This window comes from Lepidochelys kempii, chromosome 17, assembly GCF_965140265.1.
Source record: "Lepidochelys kempii isolate rLepKem1 chromosome 17, rLepKem1.hap2, whole genome shotgun sequence".
Lineage (NCBI taxonomy): Eukaryota > Metazoa > Chordata > Testudines > Cheloniidae > Lepidochelys > Lepidochelys kempii.
The window spans coordinates 7,661,565-7,676,069 of record NC_133272.1 but is presented as its reverse complement, the minus strand read 5'-3'; the positions used below and the strand labels follow the sequence as shown (position 1 = coordinate 7,676,069).

The window sequence follows — 14,505 nt, the reverse complement described above, 5'->3', positions numbered from 1 at the left end:
GTTTGTCTTGTGAGATAATATTGTATGGGGATAATGTAAATATATGACAACTGCGTCAGAAATGGCCTTTATTTGGAAATTGATGTGTAAAGTCTTGAGAAAGGTTTACCATGCAGTTGATGAAGTTTGAACTTGTTGATGATTGAAAAACTGTCCCCCTAGAAGAAAAAAAAATTCTTCCAATATAAATTTTATTATAATGTATCCTGCTCGGATTCCCAAATACATTTCTGTAACAAAGTCTCCTCCCCTTCTTAATTCTTTTCTTGCTAACTAGCGGTTTTGACTGAATGTTAATTAGCAAAGAAAGGCGATCCCTTTATTTTTTTTTAAACGTTAACGGTTTAAAGGCTGGAGAAAACCATTTAAACCAAACCTCGCTGTGTTTTTCTTGAAAATAATTCTAATAGTCCATCATTCCGTTTAGGGAAGTTTTAAAAATATGGGCTATTTGCAGGAAGGCAATTTGTGGTAAAACGCATCCGAAGAGGACACTCCAACTTTAACTTCGGATTGAGTTGTAGATCAGAACTCGGATTCATCCCCTGCTAGCTCAGCGGCTGTCCCTTCGAATCAAAGTGGACTAAAAGCGGGGCTAAAGACTTCCCTTTCGCGAAACTACGTTACGGTTTCGTCATATTCCTAACTCGCCTCACTTCAGTTTAGTTCATATCAATTTTTCCCTCATCATTAAAAACATCAACCCCAATTCTGCTCATCCTGTCGCCCAGCAGCGAATTCCATCCACTCTGTTCCCCTCCGGATGGCTGAAGCCTATTGGACGTTCACACCGAGAAGCAAACAGTTGGGATAACGTTCTGGTTTAAGCTACACAGACCGAATAAAGCCTGAGGGGGAAACCACTGGAGACGAAGTGGTTATATATAGGTATATAAGGGGCGGCTCTCAAACAGATCCAGGCGGGCACAAAGCCCCTTTTCGATACCGATCTCCTGTCTTTATTTGTTTGTTTAAACCCCGGCAGCTGCTCCATTTCTCAGCTCCGGCTGCAGCCCAAGGACCCAGCGCTTGGACTGCAAACTGAAGACCTCTCCACCCCACTCCAACTCCTCCTCCTTTGCCAGCGTTGTGGGAACTGGAGCTTTAAAGCCGGGCACGGCTCAGTTGGCCTGACACACACAGAAACACACACCCGTGTCTGCCGGATGGGACCCAAAGCGCCCGGGCTCTCTCTCCCAGCCGCCCTCCCTGAGCTTGCTGGTTTCCATCCTCTCCGAGTTTATTGGTAAAACGTTAAACCCTGGAATCAATACATCCATCCACAAAGCCCCCGCCGCTCCCTTTCCACATCCTCAACCCCCTTTTCGCCCTGCATATGGGCTTCTTCTCATGTAAAACAGAGGGAAGGGATGTCTGGGATGGCCATGGTCCTATAGACCCTATAAGGCGACAGCTGTACTCAGCTATCAAGGGACCTCTTCCCTTTGACTGCCGGCCCCCAAGTGACATGTGTTGGTCAGGGATGAATAAGAGAGAGAAGATGAGCATCTTATGCACATCATCTTTCCATGGTGCGCGTGTTTTTTAAGGCGTTAGCAAAAGCATCTGGTGAGAAATAGAGAGAGATTATACGTGTATATAAACACACAGCGGTGGTTGTAGATTATAGGCGTATATATACACACAGCGGTGGTAGAAACCCCGCCTCCGAAGAGTTTGTCAGGGGAAAGGTACCCAGGGACCCTTGCTGAAATGGACCTTAAACAGGAAGCCCCTGCAAAATGAACCCAAAGACAATGGATCTGACACTCTGCCAGGGCAGGGTTTCTCCCTCTTTCCGTAAAGGCTGACTAAGGTGGGATTCACTATGTCTGTTTAAACAACTTTCCACTTGTTTTAAATGTAGGGGGAGACCCCAGACTCTTCTAACACAAATAATCCCTGGATGTAGTTTGCCTCTTCTACTCCAAACTGAAAAATACCTTCTCCCAAAACCAGACAGAGAACAATAAGAATTCTTTGTTTCTTTAAACGAAAACTATTAGGGTTCTACCCTGATAAATCAGGAGAGGGTCGGTTGTGATGCCTCGCTGTGGAAACTGAAGCCCAGGAGTTTGCAAGGAAGATTAATAAAGTCATCTGATCATATAAAATGTTTGGCACTCCAACTGGCATGTTAGATGTACTGGCATTTGCTTAAATACATTTGCATTCAGATGCCCGGGAGCATCACTCCTTATTCGCTGTTTGTGCACCAATCCCGTCCTTCAGTGCCATTTGGTTTTTGCCTTTCAACCAACAACATTTGTGTTCCCTTTCCACCCACCTTGCTCAGACTAGACATTTTGTACTGAACACACACACAATTCTCTCCAGTTAAATTAAGATGGGTTTCCTCCCGCGGCAGTTAGATAGGAACCGGCTTTGCAAAGGCCACATCATTCTATGGGAAGTCAGTGTCGTTTCATTGTGGGAACGAATCCCCCTGGTTCACAACACAGTCCTGGATCTGGAGTGAGTTTTGTAAAATGTGCAGTGAAGCGGGCCTGCCCAGGATGCAGGACTCTGAGAGGAGGGACCCAGGTCATGACTGGGAACTACTGAAGTGCCCACAGAGAGATTACAACCTGCTTTCACTGTTTTCCCCCTAATGATTTTAGGAGACTGGAGCACTGGCTTGGAAAGCACCACACTTCCAGCGCCAAACCGCTAAAGCAAACCTGCCTTTTGATCAGATACATTTTGAAAGGAACATTGATTTATTGTCATGATTTCCTGGCAAGCCATTTTCTGGCTGGGGCGAATAATTCTAAAAGGCACAGAGTTTGCTTCCTGCTTTACAGGCCACTTGCTGTAGCGGGTCATTAACGTGATGTACTGGGAGGAACTCTATGCGGGTTAAAACAAAAAGCAAAAAACCCTCACACCGCTCCAGATCCTACAGACAGACTTCGGGTCTGGAGTTTGGCTTGGACAAAAGACAAAACAGTTCCTTAGCTTCCCATTCCCTGTGCGTTGTTTGATTCATCCTTTGAGAAGATATCCTGCAATCCGGAGCAGGGACAGTCCATACCTGTTTCTGGATAATTCTAGCCCGTGTCCTGTCCCAATCTAGCTAACTCTGCTAAAGACACAGGAAGGGATTGTTCCAGGTAAGCGTGGAGTGCCAAAGGGGAAGCGGAGTGGGGAAGATTCTCCCAGGTCTTTCCCTAGGAGCCGTTCACACTGAAGGAGTCCGTAATCCCTTCTCTGGGAAGTGGGATCAGCAGCTGGCTCCAGGGAGCCTTTCCTGCCCCAGGCTTGCATTGCAGGGGAAGACGTTTAGTGACCCAGGCCAGCTGCATTTACGGCCCTATTCCCTGGAGTGCCCAGCCAACTCGGAGAGGGAGGGTTGTGATTTGAATGTCCTCAGCCATCCATCGAAAATGTCAGGGCTATTATTTACATCGTATTTACGTCGCAGTGAGCAAAAAATAAAACCAAGACAAAACGCTCAAATCAACCCAACCCCCCAACCCCTCTTTTGCACCGACTAACCAAACCGATGTCACTCACCAATCTATGGCTGTCTAGGAGGAAAGACACATCACTTCTCTCACTGGCAGAGACACGGCCGGACAGGTTTCTGCACAAAGAGTTCAAATCCCCAGTTGTAACAGCTGACTCAAGGTGTCCCTTTCTGACTCGTTCCCTCTCCCCACTTACCCCTCTTGGAACCCCGACTTGTGTCCCCCCTTTTGTCAGGTGGGTTCTCTGCCCCACCTCCTCTCTTTGTTCTTTTGGAGGGCAAGAAAGGTACATTCACTCGGATGATATTGACACGCTGCTCGATAGAATTGGTGTGATGATGAGAGAGACTGGCTTGTAATCGGGAAGATGTAAGCAATGAGCTGGAAAGTCAGCACTGAAGTTTGTCGGTGAGAGATGAATAAATATTCTACAAATCTAGGGGAGTTTTACACAGAACAGTATAACTGGGGGGGGGATCTTCACTGACTTCTTGGACGAGGATCCACCCCCCCCCCAGTTTCATCAAGCTTTGTTTTCATTCTCGTTTTTATTATTAAAAAAAAACAGATTGCAATTCGCTTATGAGATAGGAAGGAAATTGAAGTGTGTGCGCGCGCGTGTGTGTATGTCACACACACACACACTCCTGTATCACGTATTTATTGTTGGAACGTGGGGGACTATCCCCACACTTGAACACAAACTCACTCATTGTGACTATTTTTAATGTCGCCCCAGTTTTTAAAAGGGGAAACAAAAATGAGGTAAAATCCATTTAAATTCTATTTGACGTTTAGGACAAGCCAAAAGCCAGGTCCTCCCTTTCGGCTGGGTCTGGACCTGCGTTTTGTTGGTGTCTTTCCCGTTCTTTTAGTTAAACCTCGCCCTGCTTATCATCCGTCTTTCTACATCACTGCGCTCGGTAATGGGATTTATCTCTCTCCTTTATGGGGCACTAGTGTTGTACAAATATTATAGTCTCCCCATCCTCTCTATAGACTCAGCCTAGACTTGTGTAGACTAGCAACTGCGCTCAGCAGGAATTGCAAAACTCCAGACAGAAGGCATTGGAGAGTCTTGCCGTTTGAGTTATTCTAACAGGCGGTTAGAGGTACCCACAGGATAGTTTTGCGGGGCACCCAAGGTTTGACACATTTGCTGTTCTGTCGGATTTTAAAAGCTCGATCAGTGAAGAAACTTCCTTTAAAATCGGGACGCGTTGCCTTGATCTGTAAATATACAGAGGGCTGCAGGCGGAATATTCCCGGGAAACGGATCAAGGGAAAGCGTTTCCTTTCTGTGCTTAGGGCAGTGGTGGACTCCGGCTCGGCTCCTTTCTCCCGCAGCCCTTGCCGCGGGGGCTAAGTGATTTGCTTGCCCTCTTTCCCCCCTTTTGGCTTTGTAACATTTAAACCAAGCCAAAGAAAGGCTGAGTTGAAAAGTTCAAGTTGAAAGTTTGCAGCGGTGCATACAGGAAAAGGAGACGGATTGTTCCCGGGATGCACGTGACATTAACCTCGGTGATCCCACATCGCTGCCTAGGTTATGCTGTTTGGGGGACTGTTCTGATCTTCAGGCATGCAACGGCCCTGAGTGACACTTCGTAATAAAGTGAGAAATATTAGTCCGGACCCAGCGCAGCTTTGATCAGCTGAGTGCGACTACATCACCTCTCACTTGAAAAAAAACCTCCCAGGGGCTGGGACCAAACGCAACAAGACAGCAACAGCTCGCCTGGAGCTGGCCAGGGAGATCTCTTCTGCACTTTCACTGCTGGGGGACATTTACCAGGTCCTTTCCTCCGGCTGGCTCAGTCGGGAGACACTCTCCTAGAAACGAGACAAACCCCACCACACGAGGCTTGCACTCTCCCAGTAATTAATCCGCCCGGTAATTGGCTTTCCTCCTTCAGGTAATGGGCACAGAGTTACCAAATCACTGCTGATAGCTGGAGAGATACCAAGCGACTGGGGGTGGGGGAGAAAGCAAAAACCTCCCTCTCTCCTCCCCACCCCGCCTAGATCTCTGTCTGCTAGTGTCATGCTAGCCCATGCTAACTATTTCTAATCAACAGCGAGCAAGCCAAGATTACCTGAGCTTCCTTTCTTTCCCTTTTCAAGCCTTTTGTTTCGGGGCTCACTCCGAAAGAGGACAGCCTGCACTTTTAAGGTTTGAACACGATTCACCCACTACAAGTGAATAGAGCAGAAACGTTCCCTCTCCTCGCCCTCTTCCTCTTGCTAATGCAAACTGGCAATTCAATTATTTGCCAAAGAATATTTTACTAGCTGATCACAGGGATACTGCTCTGACAGTCACCTTTATCCTCCCCTTTCCCGGCCTTTAGTTTTGAGCCACTATTGTTGGCAAAACCTGTCGTTGAACGTCCTCTCCCCCCTACGGGTCTGGTTTCTTTCCTTTTCTCTTTATGTTAAGTCTCAGGGCAATTAGAAAAAAACATTTTTGTTTGTTATTTTCCTATTTAATGTCTATGGGTTGAACTTGCCCATGGAGAAGAAGCCAGTTCTTTGATGCCTTCAAGACCAATGGACCAACCAGAGCATCCTGAAAGTACAGTCGATTTCTTGTTTCTTCGGTTCAGGGTTTTGGTAGGATTGGGTGTATTGAGAAATCTGGTGCCCAGGCGATCTATACACCGTTGTTATTCTGTTCTGTATTCAGCCTGCACACAGTTTGGAAGATCACTTAGGGAAAGTCACTGGCCAAATGGACAGGTGTCTATCGCTGGAGAGCATTGGCACACTACTGTTTGTCCCATCGTCGTCAATAATCAGATTTACTTCTCAGATCACTGCAATAACCAGCAATGTAGTGGATATTAAAATGGGTATATACACATGAAAAGTTTTAAATGCTACGTTTCTCAGTAGAACCAAATAAAAAACAAAATGAACGCAATGAGTCTGACTCCTCTTCCTGACACAGCTGATCTCTGCTTGTAGCCAGCTTTCTTTTTTAAAAAAAGACAGGGGGCAACTCCTTGACAAATCATATTACAACATTAAAGGAAATCGGTGGCAATAGATGTCTCCGATTAATGCCCGAGATAGAGGTTTAAATGCCCCTTTCAAATGCAATTTGTGTCCAGGGGCTGATTTTTCCCCAACGCAGACTGCTTAAACAAAAGTACTTGCAATAGGTGAATTTCATGTGCCATTTGGGGGAAGGAAACCGTCCAGTGGGCCCAACCCAAGGAAGCAGGGGACAATTTTTGGCACGTGAATATATCCCTTGGACGTGGAAGCGACAACACAAACTCCTCCAGTTCTACCTCCCCTGGCTCTTAGAGACAAAATTAAGTTCTAGCAGGATTTGTCTTCACAGTGTTGTAAGTGGTGTGGGATCCTCCCTGAAACTTTGGGAGCCCTAGACATCTGCCAGGGCCAGATATTGACTACACACCCAACTCAGCCCACCATTTCCCCCCGACTTTCCAACTCTGCAGCACACCAGGGCTAAGAAATTCGATGGATCTTATAGATCTGTCCCCTGTAGCCTTGTCATTGGAACAGCTGTTCTTTCACTCCCAAAAGCCAATAATCCAACTGAATCTCCGCATCATTGTCCGAATTCCCTACCTCCCCTCCCCCCCTGCAGTAGTGTGCGGAGCGGGGAGACAAGAAGAAAAGGCCAACAACCGACGTAATTGGCTTCTACACTGCACCCTCACCCTCGGCTTCTTTGCTTGAACCCCCTTGGAGAGATTTAAGCAATTAGATTCAATTAAATGTTTCTTCCCCCCCCCTTTTAATATGCGCCAACAAGCCACCGCTTTTAAACTCTAAACAATGCAAGAGAACACACCTGGATCTGGGGAACTAACATGAATTTATCCAGGGTCTTTGTCAGTTTCCTGTTACAGTTTGCCGGAGCTGGATAGCTGATCAAAAGGCAACAGGGGAGTCTTAGATTTCCAAATGCAAGGGGTTTTTGTTTGTTGGTTTGTTTTGCGTGGGGTGGGGAGAAATGAACAGTAATACCGAGGAGAGGCAATACAATCCAGACAAAGAATATCGAAGCCACGTTGGAATAATTTGCGACAGTTCACCCATAATCCTGGACTCTGCAGAGGGGGATCCTTGCCGGGGCACTGGGCTGCGAGATGCTGCCTTCCATCCTCCTTAACCTGACTTGCGTCTTGCCCTTTCCTTTGTGGGTGTTTCATGCCCGTTCTCTAAAAAAACCCCAAAACTTAAGCTTCCCACCCGCAGAAGCCTCCCCGTTTCCCTGTCATCGGCCCAGGGGGTCACACTGAGCTGCCCGAACACCCCCTGCCCCACCCAAGGAAGGAGCGGATTTGCAGGGGATGGGAGGGGGAGATATGAACTCAAAGCCAGGTATTATCTCGAGACTACGCAACCCCGCAGTTTAGAAAGCCTTAAGTCTATATTTTCACAAGTCAAAGTTACTCTCTTGTCCAGTAGCTGCTTGTTACCTGGATCCCCAGGCACTGGATAACTTTTCCCGGCGGCCCTAACCCATAAACCTTCTTGCACAGAAACTTTCCCCACCGGAAGGGTCTTGGAAACGGTGCATGTGGCTGATTGTTATATCGATGACTAATGCACTAAACCAATATTTCAGTTAAGATGTAATTAAGCCTGGATAACTCCCCAGTACAACAAACCATTCCTGGCCCAGATCCATCACTAGGGGCCCTGCAAGGTTGGTTTTAAGGAGCCCGGAACAAGATCTTTAAATGATGTATTAGCGGTCCCAAGTTTACTCTGAAACACTTGAATCGATCAGAAGGGTAAACAGTGTTGAGATGTGTCAGGAAAGTCCACCCCCAGCACGGTTGCAGCTGGGGTGGGAAGAAGCGCCTCTCAGAGAAGTTTCTGGGATTTTTTTTTTTTGGTCTGCTCCTTCCCATCTTGATTACCCCTGCCTGGATTTCATGGCACGTCGCTAAATGGTGTCGCTTACATTCCAAGCTCATGCATTGTTTATGGGGGAACAGAACTAATAAATAATTACCAGTCCAAAGAGTGTGTGCCCGAGTGGTGACTGAAGGCAAGGAAGGGAAAGCATCAGAAAGGGGGAATCACGAAAGAGCCAGCCCTGAAGGGAGAACTCTCTCCTCTCTCTCAGGCCGCAGCTTGCTTGGGAAAAGGCAGAGAGAGAGAGGCAAACAAACACACACAAGTATCAGGCCGAATCAGCCTCCTTCCAAGGGAGAGGAAAGGAAAGAGAATGAGCGAGGGAGAGAGAGCAGAAGTCCATCGCCTGTCAGCTCATTCCTGCTGGCTGACAAATCCTTAGCACTTCAGAACTGGGCTTGCAGAAAGCACAGGGTGAAATCTGAAGCTGCCTTTCTCTGCTTGTCCCCGTGAAGAAAAAACAACAACAGGAACACACTGGTTCACCCAAGTGCTGCAGAATACAAGGAAATTGCTGAGAGACAGGGCAGCTTTTTCTGTAGGTTCATTTTTAATCGTACCTCAGTGCCCAGGACTCTTGTCTACCCCTGGGTTGTTTCTTTCTCTTGACCAAAGCCAGTAGTTCACAAACAACTGTAGCAAATGGGTGAGAGAGAACAACTGTGTGTGTGTGTGAATGTGTTTGCGAGTGAGACCTGATTGCTAGAAGGAAAACCAGTGTGTGTGTGAAAATTAAAAGTTTTTTTTTTAAAGAAAAGGCAGCTAAAAGACAAATAAAAGAAACAAGTAAAGAGGGTGTGAGCGGTGGGGGAAGAAAGACCATTAAAAAAAAAAGGGGGTGAAACAAACCCCACGAGGATGCAGCGAATCCCAGCTCATTCATCTTCATTGTCTCCGTGTATGCAAAAGCAACTCCAGCATAAGGAAAAGCCACTATCAAAGCCATGGCTTTATTTTATATCCTATAGATCAGGAGGGAGGCAAAGCTTTATTTTCGCCCAGAGACAGATATTTTATTTCTCTCTTACGGTTTTATGTGTGAGAGATGTCAAAAAGGTAAAATAAATTGCTAATGCATAGGCAAAAGGAAGCTGTTTTGGCATGCTCGGTGTCATGAGGTCTCCCAGGGAGAGCAGGCTGGGGATTTAGGACTGATGGCAGACTCAGGGGGATTTCTGCTAAAACATCTCTCTTCATAAATTCAGCAGCATGGTCAACTCAATAGGAAGACAGAGTTTTCAAGAGAAAGAGTTGGAGCCGGGCATAAATGCACCACACAAAGGCATCAATTATCTTTCAATCTACCTACACAAATGTAACAATCTGACTGTAGGCTTCAAACTGGTGCAACTGAACTATAGCCTGACATACTGGGTAAATATGTTTAGACTGCAAAGCCTTTTCCCTAACCAGACCTTGTTTGCAGTGTCATGAAGTGGCTACGGTTAATTTACACTAAACTTGGGAAGCTTTTCCTTTTTCAAATTTAATTTTTAAAGATGTTTATATTTTGCTTAGAGATGGCATTGCAAACCCTAACCCTTATTCAGGAACATAAGCATTAACTTGCTTTTAACTTTACAGTATGTATTATGTGTGCGCACTCCCCCTCACCCACTTATGTACACATATGGATAAACATACTTTATATTAGCTATACTCCCAGACGATATAGTAATGAAAATTTACCTATTCAGGCATAATATCTACTCATTCACCCTTACTGTATTAATAAAAGCCATTACTGTGTATTTTACTCATCTATCCAAAAAAAAACCCCAAAACTCACCCTGGGTTAATAGAATTTTGAGTGCCATATATATATATACACACACACACCAACAAACTGTATTTGTGTATATTCTATATTTGTATCCATCTAAAAGTCTGGTGGTGGATTTGCAGGGACCTTTTGCAAAGTTAAAATATATCTCCCTAAGCTGCAACAATTTTCATACTTTTTTAACCTCAGGGATTTACTTAGCACATTAAGTTCAGGCTCAGAAGCCCAAGGCTATTACTCATTTGGGTACTCCTCTCCCTCCCTCCTTCACCACATATTTTATCATTTGACTTCCTGGTTTAAATTCATGTTATGGCAAATAATAGATGGTAATACTTTCCCCCTTCTCCATATTAATTGTCGTTTCTGGCAAACTCTGCATTTGAGATGATTTAATGCAAATGGCAACAACAAAGTGACACAAGGCGACAAACAGCACAAAACAGAAAATTATTAAAATTCAGAAGCTTTTTTTTTCTAAACCTAGTTTCACAAATGTCCTGGCAACATTTGTGAGGTTGGATCACAGGGTCAGTTTCGTTTGCACTGGACAGCATAACCTATATATATTAAGAACTGGCCAATCCTGTGGTGCAGAATACACATAGACAGTAGTACTCTGAGAGAAGGTGGCATGCTTCCTGAAATATTGTTCTTTCTGAGGTGGCTGAAATAGGCAACAAACCAGAGTCCTATTTGCAAATTAAAAAAGCAAGGTGTAGCTGATTAGCAAATTAATTATTTCAGCACCCCCAGGATTATATTGTTTTTCTAAATTCTTTGGGCCTAGGTAATTTACTAATTTCACAGTCAGTGAACTTCCCAGTGAGTGAGTCAATCTAATCTATTTAATGTCTATATAACACTTGTTTTATAGGGAGAAGTAAGTTTAATGGTGATGGCAGAGGAAACAGGACTACTGGACCTTTCTCCTTGGCTCTGCCATTGACTTGCTGTGTGACCTTGGGCAAGTCACTTCACCTTTCTGTGCCATCTGCAAGAGGATGATGATACTTACATACCATGGGGTGATGGGACCCTAAATGAATGTTTAGAAATCCACAGATAAGTTCTATAAGGGCCTGATCCACAGCCTGTTGAAGAATATGAACTATTCTTTAGTTCATAATAGGAACGATCATGCAGCGCTTACTCAAGTGAACAGTTTCATTAGCTTTCAACAGGGCTACTCATGTGAGTATGAGAATAAAGAAAGGGCCTTGCAGGATCAAGACGTTATTCTGCCTTTCACAAGCAGCTGGGAGAAGAGTGTTTCTAATATAAAGTTTTTAGGTCATCAGCAAAGTAGTGGCTTCAGGTTTCTGTATCATCACCAAGTAGGATGTTTGAGCATTGGAGAGAAAAATAATTGAAATAAAATGGATAGGACTGTCTAAGTAAAATGAAATGACAATAAACCAACACCAGGGATAAATCAGCAATGTCATTCTCACTATCATTTGAAAATGGTTGGTGCATCTCTATTTAGTATTTAAAAAGAAAGCAAGCCCCCTGGACGGCAATATTAATGCCTCTTCAGGAATATCTAATACAACTCAAATTTTGTTCATGGTTTGTTAAGATGAAATCAGAATCTACTGATGAATTTATATCCTTGCTCTCTATTCCTGGCTGCTGATTTAATCCTTCTCCATCTATATATTATACCTTTTTAATATGGTGTTCCTATGTAATCTATGCACACTATAAATACAATATGATATCAGAGTTTACATAGTGCTTCCATTATAGGCTTCTATTTTTATAGGTCTATAATTTGGCACATAGGTTTTGACAGGACATTTTCCCCCCACCCCCACTTTACAACATGATCAGAAGTCCACTTTGTTGTTTATACAATTTGAATCAGACAAATGTTTTGTACCCGTTGAAGTGTAAGAAGCTTAGGGCAAAATTCTGTCTGCCTGATGCAGATGGGCATATGGCAGGAAACCTGCAGGCAGAAGGGCAGTGCAGTGTGGAAGTTCTCACATCCCTGATTCTGGCTTCTATCAAAATGCAGGCAGAGGCTGGCTTGCAGGCCCCCCTATGCTGACAGACATGGTGGTGAAGTCAGAGGAAGGATCTAATAGAGAGGGGGCCTGGTATGGGCAGTTGTACTCACAGAGACTACAATGGCCTAAAACTGGAGTAATGGAGTGGCAAAACTGGCCAGAGATGGTTAACCACACATTTTAATAGACATGAATATTATTATAACTTGATTCCTTGCATTTTATTATACAGTGCATATTATACCTCGTTGAAATTATCTGACTGAATTTGACTATGCATGTAGAAAATGGACCCGCATGCTACACGTAAAATAAGAGATGAAAAATTGCATATACAACTATAAAACATATCACTGTAGGTACACAGAGAAGAGACACCAGCCAGGTAAGACAAAAAACATTGGGTCAAACTCTGTCCCAGTCACACCTGTATAATCTCCCTGGTTTTAGTTGGTTTTTACAGGTGGAACTGAGGGCAGAATTTGGCCTATGCGAGGGTAGCTGCAGCAGTCTACGATATCCTCAGAATCCCTCACTTAGGCTATGTCTATACGGACCCACAGTTCGGACTACGGGGGTGTGAATTGTAGCATGCATTGTAACTGCCCCTTGTTGACACTGCTGATGCAATGGTACCTAGTTTCAGAGTAACAGCCGTGTTAGTCTGTATTCGCAAAAAGAAAAGGAGTACTTGTGGCACCTTAGAGACTAACCAATTTATTAGAGCATAAGTACCTAGGTTTGTATTACCTAGTCATGTTTGAAAGAGGGTTATGTTCATGGGAACGAGTTTGCTGCAGCAACATCCACAGCGGGGAGCTGCAGGGCAGCATGCAAGTACACACTGCAATTCACTCCCCCATAGTGCAAATTGCAAGGCCGCGCAGACAATCCCTCCGCTGAGTCCTATGCTCTGATACTCTAGGTACATTGCTTGTGTTTCACTCGTATGCGTTGATAGCCTCATACAGAGGGCCAAAAACGACAAGCCCAGAACATGCAGAACTCGTATCGTTTTCAAAGGTTATTTCACGGGATTATTATTTATATCACAGTAGTGCCTAGGGGCCCCGGGTGAGATCAAGGCCCCATTGTGCTACAAACACAAGCCTCTGCCCCAATGAGTTAACTCCTAAATGGACAAAGCATGGGAGCGCAAAAGAGACACAGAGAATGAAATGATTCAGTCAAGGTCACCCAGCAGCCTGAGCCAGGAACAGAACTAGGGTTTTCTAACTCCCATGCCAATGCACTATCCACTGGACATGCAGCCTTCCAGCTTCCCTTGTCATAGGGCTGCCCGACTGGATGTTTTTTAGCATCCTGCACCCTGCGCCCCATCTATCCTCCATTTCCCACTGCTGCAGCTGTTCTGGTGGAGCTATATAGGTGGTGAATTATGGCTATGAAGCCTGCCAATATAGAAATGGCCTCTCTGGGTAAGACACTGGACATACTGGAAACTTTTTGTTCTATGAGTTAAGGCTGACTGTATAAATAACGAGGGGCAAAAGTGTGGAGTGAAAAGGCGAATACACCATCCGTACCTCACTTTATCTGTTTCTACTACAGCATACACTAGTCTTATTCCCCGGTCAAGTATTTTAAATGCACGACTGTTAGGCTTCCTGGCAGCAAGGCTGTTAACATCACAAGTTACAACATATCACATCAACTACTTAAAGAAACATGAACAAACAATGTCACCTAAAAGGAATATCTAATGAGCTGAGACATAATTTCTTTCCCTCTCATTATTGATGACCTTTCATAACTTGTCATTGAGCCCGCCATTCACAAGTTACAAAGTACTGATGCCTCTTATTAGCTAGCCCATTGTATATCCTCATTATATCTCTGTATCTGCAGGTGAAGATGACTGGAGAGAAGCTGCTGAAGGATCTAGACAAGAACTACACAGCATAGGAGGCATGAAATATGAGACCAATGTAGCCCTGAACAGCTCTCTGTACCATTAGTTCATACAAGTAGGACTTTCATTAAACCGTGTTAAAAATGGGTGTTCTTTTTAGAAGCAAAACCAAACTCTTGTGAGCAGTTTTCCAAACACACATGTTTCTGTGATGACAATGAAATTACAATCCACATTTTTGTTAGCACTTTTCTAACAGAGAGATCGGTGTGTGTGCTGCATTTGATTAGGAAGTATAATACCTACCAATGTATAATACCTACCAATGTGTTTCTTCCATTTTGATTAAATAAAACCTTTCTTTCCTTAATTAGTTAATGTTTGTTACTTGAGAAAGAGGAGTGACGGAAATTAATGATAATTAATAAATAACCATGAATAAAACTGGATTTTTAAACTTCA

The 14,505-nt window shown here is 44.3% G+C and overlaps 1 long non-coding RNA gene across 1 annotated transcript in view; it reads left to right on the top strand.

Moving 5' to 3' along the window:
• LOC140899511 (uncharacterized) overlaps window positions 1-14,505 on the top strand; it is a 16,097-nt gene extending 1,592 nt beyond the window's left edge. Inside the window, exon 2 of the long non-coding RNA XR_012155357.1 lies at window positions 14,040-14,505. This is a non-coding gene — a long non-coding RNA (uncharacterized lncRNA). The remainder of the gene's footprint in view (window positions 1-14,039) is intronic.